This window comes from Papaver somniferum, chromosome 11, assembly GCF_003573695.1.
Source record: "Papaver somniferum cultivar HN1 chromosome 11, ASM357369v1, whole genome shotgun sequence".
NCBI classification, from domain to species: domain Eukaryota; kingdom Viridiplantae; phylum Streptophyta; class Magnoliopsida; order Ranunculales; family Papaveraceae; genus Papaver; species Papaver somniferum.
In genome coordinates, this window is record NC_039368.1 from 85,965,093 (window position 1) to 85,972,993 (window position 7,901).

Here is a 7,901-nt window from a genome sequence, read left to right on the forward strand (position 1 = left end):
CCAGGAACTCCAAAAACTCCGATAATAACTCTACGTCCACTGTTTTCTTAAAACTAATTATCCAGCCCAACTCAATCCAATACAACGCCTATACATATCCTGTATGCTTTATTCAAGTCCAGCCCTAACGATTTTGGCAACTGAATCTCTATAAAACTCGTCTAATTTCGGTCCTGAATTTATGCAGTTTAAAGTTTCTTTGTCCCGCCATTTTTCCTTTTTGAATTTTAGGAGACAGTGGAATCCCCATATCCAGCACGGGAGTCCCTTTATCACTTGAGTGAAAATGGTAAATTCAGGGGTGTAAATAGCAATATTTCTGGGGTGCGCATAGTGAATTTCCCGGTGCCTTTACCGCATTCTATGGATGCTTTTAGTAATTCATCTCGGGGGTCCAAATACCACTTTTCGAGCCAAATTCTTCGCAAAAGCTTATTTCTCCAAAAACACCAACAAAGACATGAAATAACCAAATAAGTACAAAATCGAGCATTATAATTACACATAATTGAGATCATATCAGACACATAAATGTGTGTGTCAAATACCCCCAAACTTAATTATTTGCTCGTCCTCGAGTAAATCAAGAATAAAATAGAAATCCTAACTCATTGTCGCAGGCATCGTCGATTGCATTTAGCGTATGCAACAAGCCTTTAAACCCCTAGGTGGCCCTAGTGGCCGAGTTATAATCTCGGGAGGGATTACCAGAGATATACCCACAAAACCTTTACTCCATACTCTAGCTATCTACGCAAACCTTGGAAGGCACTAAAGAATCTCCTTGTTTGGCATACTCTCATTGATTACAAGAGGAAATACCCTGATGCGAAATTCCAATTGATGTACACGAGTTCGCACTCAAGCATACTAAAATTCATATATAAGTGACAGAGCTCTACTGATAGTTTCTGGACATCATAACCGGAGTCAACCAATCACGTGGATAGATTAAGAAGACGAATGTAGAGAAAAATGTAGATGGTTTTGATGTTAACTAAGGTGAATGGTGTTTCCCATATCTGTCTGAAGGCCACTAAAAAAACGAACCTATCCTAATGGACTGAGATACTGGTCTGGACTAATATCAACACATTGTCATATACAAGGGAACCAATGGTCGATAATCCTAACTCTAGGTCAACTCAGCTGGCATATACAAGGATACTAGTGGTCGACTTTATTTAATTTATTCCGGCTGGTCTGGTCTCAAATCTTTTTTTTTTTTTTTTTGATATCTCAATCACTCTATTTCACCCTAGCAGTGGTAACAACTTGAGTAGTGAGCCTGATAGACACATTTTGTGTCTAAATTTTCCTCAATGTATGTATTGTTGGAACTAGATTTTTGTACTAATATTTTGTTTTTAGGTATTTTTAGGTATTTTTGGAAAATAAATATTGTTGGAAAATTCGGCTCGAAAAGTTGCGCGGAGCACCCCCGGAGGACATTTGATATTCGGACTCCCATGTTTTGGATAACGGCACCTCAATTACTAAGGGGCACCCCAAGGCGTCAAATACTATTTGCACCCCACAGCTGGTTAAGGGGCAACCCTTCTTTTTCATTTGAATTTCAAATTTGTGGGAAAGTTTGCAGTTCACGGGAAGAATTTGGTTTCGAGTTTCGATCGTGTTTTAGAGAGATTCAATGGCTGAAATTCTTTGGGATGAGTTGTTTGTGCGTAACAGGCATGGCATGATTGTCTGTCTTGATTGAATTTGGCTAGATAATCCAAGGGATCAAACCAGGGCAGTTCGTGCACGGGAGAAATATATCACCTGCGTAACTGCTGAATCGAGTTTGGGAAGATTTTGTGGGGATTCTTTCATGGTTTTGGACTTGTGTGGTCCTGTTAAGACGAAACAGGACTGGTAACTCGATTGGTTTGAAGTCAGAACGAAGTTTACTCGGTGTTTCAATCAAACATGGGAGTATGTGAGCAGTTGAGGTATTCACGGGATTTCAACGTGTTTAGACGTGTCATGCTCGTGTTTGGTCACTGAAGAAACGTGAAAGAGTGAAGTAAAGAAGATTAGCATTGATTGACAGCGTGATAGACATAAAAAAGAGAAAGAAAATATTCCCGCGAATATTTTCTTCATTTCCGAGTAATGGAAGGATTATTTGCAATTATGATATGACATTTCGGGGTTGTTTGATTATAAATAGAAGTTGGGACTCAGAGAAGATGGTACAGAGAGTTTGGGGAGATTACAGAGCATTACAGAGGCGAAACATTGGTCACCAGAGAGACCTGCTGCTGCTGCTTCCGTTGAAGAACACAAAGAATATTGGACGCCTAAGAACAGTCATTCATGCTACAGTCATAACGACTCACAACTGAGGGTCACATGAGACAGTCTTAAAGCAACAATAACAGTGACAGGAAGCTTTTATCGTTCTTTGTAACAGCTCGGTTTGTAACACTTATAACTGTTACAAACCCGGTTTTTATTATATTTCTCCCATTTTCATCATTAGTAAACCCTTTGAGCAATAATAATGATTTTTTAGCGTGTTTCTAACATGATGATGAGCTAATTGTCTCACAACCGAGGCAATGAGGAACCTATTTACGCATGAATAATTGGTAATTATTTATTTTATTTAATTTATAATTAATAATTCACTCAATCACTGCTTCTGCAGAGTTTTTAATTGTTTGCAAAATTTTCTTCATTAGTTGTGATTCCATTAGATAGGTTATGCTTTGTTTAGATAATCTATGCATAGGGGATACAATTAATTTTTGAGAATTTGCCTGATTATTTGTGAATTAAGAAATAAGGGATTTAAAAGATAATTAGAGTTTTGGATTATTTACCATAATTTATTCATGTGTAATAGTGGAATCAGTGTCTTGGTTATTCCTAATATCTTGAAATCAAATTTTGATCTAAGTTTTGTTTGTTTCTAAATTTTTTTACGTCTAAAATTCTTTGCTTCCACAAGTCTCAATGATATTTTACTACAACTCAATTGAAAATATCATCAATTTTTGGCGCCGCCGACGCGGGCTTGTCTTTAGGATAGAGTTTTTAGAATTTTTTTTTTCTTCTTTTTTTAGGTTTTTATTTTTTTTTCTTTTATTTTTTCTTCTTTACATTCTTAGGTTTTTGTCTTTTCCTTACAGAATTTGGAATTTGGAGCGAAAGAAAAATTTGCCAAAGCTTTTGGTGAATACTTAAAGACTTGGAGTAAAAGGCAAAGCGAAAGGAGCGAAAGGAGAAGATTTTTTTTTATACAAAAAAAAAAGATAAAAAAAACAGAGAGACATTTTTATTTTATTTTAGCTTTTATAATTTTTTTAGACTTTCCTTTTCTTTTGCACTTTATTTTTGGACTTTGGACTGTGGACTTTGGGACTTTATTTTATTTTTTTTAAACTCTACGAAAGGGTAAATTAAATATAAACTGTTTGCAGAGAAGGACGACGATTACGATATCGCCTCGGCCCCTCGAGTTCGTACATGAAATAGGAGTCGTGGCCCGAGTCGACTTCAGTGGTTCATCCCCCGTCTGGAACGGGAGGTAAGTTTGTCGAAACACTTGCGAATCTCCTGCTAGCGAGTTACTGTATTCCTTCGTTTTCATATATGTTGAGGACTTGAAAACGGCTGCTTTAATTTCCTAGTAAAGGGAAAGGACTGGCCATACAAGATAAGGGTTTCGGATTTCATCACCGTTCTCTTCTTGCCCGCCTTAGGAAAACGAAACCAAACGCGATCCTAAGCCTAAAATTTTGACTAGAACGAGACCTATAGGGTAACGAGATTAATAGGAAAGTCGTTCGAAAAATATTGGTTACTCTTTTGAGCATACTTCGAAGTTCATGATGGTTTCTGTGAGTTGAATGCGTGACTGCGCCGCCTTGTAATATCGGCGAGGCCTTAGGTATCAAAGATCCACTAAGCTTCCCTCGCCTCTATTCAACTTACTTTGACTCGGATTGATTCCAGAGAAGTTTGCTCAGATTGTAACAAGTTCCTTTTCGAAGGATTAAAAGCTGGTATAGAAACAATCTAAGTGGAGCCATCATGCTTTTTGTTTGCTAGAAATCAGTAGGTTTGTTGTGGTGAAGTCAGCCTTGTTTGTGTTTGCATAGAACTTCCCTCCCTTTTAAGATTTTTTTTTTTCTTTTTGTTTTTTTAGTGTATGCCCAAAAGGGCTTGGAAAAGAAATATTGTTGGCCATTTGATTAGTGACGAGCCTAGAAGTTCTTCTTGTGAAAGCGAGGAGCTCGAAGACTCTTCTTTTGAGAGCCCTATTTTTGGAAACTTCAGTTTTGAGAATCTGTCTCTTCGTGAGGAAAGTACCCCTAGTACTTCAGCTGTGCCAGCGATGGCAACTTTGAAAGATTACATGTTCCCAACTAGGACTAACCGAGCTTCGTGCATTAAATTGCCAGCCAGTAAGGCTAATTTCGAGATAAAACCTACTATTCTTCAGATGATACCTATATTCTTAGGAAAAGATGATGAGAACCCTTATTTTCATATTAGGGACTTTGAGGAAATTTGTGGAACAGTTAGAATAAAAGACCTTACTGATGAAGTTTTGAAACTTAAGATGTTTCCCTTTTCCTTGAGAGATAAAGCCAAGACCTGGCTGAACAACCTACCACCTGAATCCATTGAAACATGGCAGGAACTTGTTGCTGCTTTCTATATGAAATTCTACCCTAAGCATAAAACTGCAGCTGTTAGGCAGAAAATTAGTGCTAGTGTGCAACAAGAGGTAAAGTCTCTTTATAGGTTTTTAGAGAGATTTAGTGATCGTCTATCCCAGTGTCCTCACCATGGATTTGATAAGATGAAACTTGTAGAGATTATTTATAATGGTTTAGACTATTCGACCAAAGCCATGGTTGAGTCTATGTGCGCAGGTGAGTTCACTAGTAAAAATGTTGATGATGCTTTTACCTTCTTAGGAGCTATCGCTGAAAAATCCCAACAGTGGGAGTCTTGTGTTGAACCCCCTAAAAGACTCTTGGTCAGTAGAAGTAGCACTAATGTGGTAGACACAAGCTTAGGGTCAGATGCTAAGTTTGCTGCTTTGTCTAGAAGGTTAGAAGCTTTGGAATTCAATCAGCCTAAACATAGGTCTCTTGTTGAACCTGATGATAGGATTAGAGACTCTAACGTCTCTAGTTGTGGAGTAGAACCCAGTAACTCTTTTCTGGAAGGCCATGTTAGTGAAGAACAAGCCCATGCTGTCTATAACAACGCTAGGTTTGAAAACCGTCAGAAGTTTGACCCATACCAAGAGACCTACAACCCTGGTTGGATAAACCATCCTAATTTTTCTTGGTCTAAGGGCCAGAATCAAGGTCAACCTAGTAATTCGCAGCCTCCCCCAGGTTTTGGTTATACTAAGAACTCTTCAGGTCAAACCCAGTTCCAGAACCCTTCTGAGAATAGAATGACTAGATTAGAGGAATCTTTTAACATACTAAAAAAGAGCCAGGATATGCTATCACAAAGCCAGGAAATGTTAGTAAAGATCCAGGATAATTTTCAACAAGAAACCAAGCAGGATTTGAAGAATAATTCCCAGTCTCTTGCTAAATTAGAACTCCAAGTCGGCCAAATCGCTAAGTTCCTTACTAAGAGAGAAGATGGAAGATTTCCTAGTCATACTGATCCTAATCCAAAAGGAGATAAATCCTACAATCATGTGAATTCTATTACAACCCTTAGGAGAGGAAAGAAAGTTGACAATAAGGTCACCATGCCTGAAAGTGAACATGCTATAGTTCACCCTTCTGAGCCAGAAAATGAGGAGACTGATAGAGTTTCTAAAGAAATCAATGAGGGTCCTAATGAGTCCGGCTTTCTTCCCAGAGCCCCATTCCCACAACTGTTAGTTCCGACTAAGGAGTCCAATTTTAATGATATATTGGAGGTTTTTAAGCAGGTTACTATCAACCTCCCATTGTTAGATGCGATTAAGCAGATTCCCGGTTATGCCAAGTTTCTTAAGGACTTGTGTACAAGAAAGCGTAAGCTTAGTGTCCAAAAGAAAGCCTTCCTAGATAGTCATGTGAGTTCTATTATTCAGAATACCGCTACTCCTAAGTATAAAGACCCAGGATCCCCTACTATCTCTTGCACAATAGGTAAATACCGTGTCGAGAAAGATTTGCTTGACTTAGGAGCCAGTGTGAACTTACTGCCGTACTATGTGTACCTTAAGTTAGGACTTGGTGAGAAGAAACCTACCTAGATGACACTCCACTTAGCTGATAGGTCTGTGAAAATTCCTCGTGGTGTGATCAAGGATGTTCTTATTGAGGTCGACAAGTTTATATATCCGGTGGATTTTGTTATCCTAGATACCCAGCCTGTCCCTGACCCAGAGAACCAAATACCAGTGATTTTAGGTCGCCCATTTTTAGCAACATCCAATGCGATCATTAATTGTCGAACTGGTATTATGAATTTTTCTTTTGGTAATATGACTATTGAGATGAACGTATCTCATATTAGTAATCTACCCTCTGAACTGGATGATTCGATCATAAAAGAAGTGAACATGATAAGAACATTAGTCGAGGAATCATTACCAAACACGTTGATAGAAGATCCATTAGAGAAATGCCTAGATCACTTTGGGATTGATTTTGATGATGATAGTGTGATTAATGAGGTGAATGCGTTGTTAGATTCAACCCCTTTGATAGAAACTAGTAATGGATGGAAACCTAAGTTCGAACCTCTACCAGTTTCTAAGTCTACCCTAGTTCCTTCGTTAGAAGAGCCTCCTAAGTTGGACCTTAAACCATTACCAAATACCCTGAAGTATGTGTTTTTAGGCCCGTCTGAGACTTTACCTGTGATTGTTGATCCCGACTTGGATAGTGATCAGGAAAGTAGACTAGTAATCATCCTTCAAAATAACCAGGAAGATGTAGGGTGGACCATAACAGACATTAAGGGTATAAGTCCTACTATTTGTATGCATCAAATTTATTTAGAGGAAGATACCAAACCTTCTAGGAAGATGCAACGTCGACTAAACCCTAATATGAAAGAAGTAGTTCGAACTGAGGTACTTAAGTTGTTAGATGCATGCATTATCTATCCTATTTCAGACAGTAAGTGGGTCAGCCCCGTTCAGGTTGTTCCCAAGAAATCCGGTAGTACTGTAGTCCATAATGATAACAATGAGTTAATCCCAACCCGAGTGACCACGGGTTGGCGTGTCTGTATTGACTATAGGAAATTGAACAAGGTCACTAGGAAGGACCACTTTCCCCTTCCCTTCATCGACCAAATGCTAGAGAGATTAGCTGGACATAGTCACTATTGCTTTTTAGATGGCTACTCTGGATATAATCGGATTGTTATTGTCCCAGAAGACCAAGAGAAAACCACTTTTACCTGTCCCTTTGGTACCTTTGCGTATAGACGCATGCCTTTCGGGCTTTGTAACGCCCTTGCGAATTTTCAGCGTTGCATGATGAGCATATTTTATGACATGGTAGAACGATTCTTAGAGGTCTTTATGGATGATTTTTCAGTGTTGGGTTCTTCTTTCGATGAGTGCTTGCATCATTTGTCATTAGTTTTAACTAGGTGTAAGGAAAAGAATTTAGTGCTTAATTGGGAGAAATGTCACTTTATGGTTCGTTCAGGAATTGTTTTAGGGAATATCGTATCTTCTAAGGGTATAGAGATAGATAAATCCAAAGTTGACCTTATTAAGACTTTACCAGTACCAAAAACCGTAAGAAATATTAGGTCATTCTTAGGGAATACTGGTTTTTATCGTCGATTCATTAAGGATTTTAGCATGATTGCTAGACCTCTTTGCAATTTGCTTGCAAAAGATGTTAAATTTGTCTTTGATGATGCTTGTTTAGAGGATTTTGAGAAGCTTAAGACTTTACTCACTA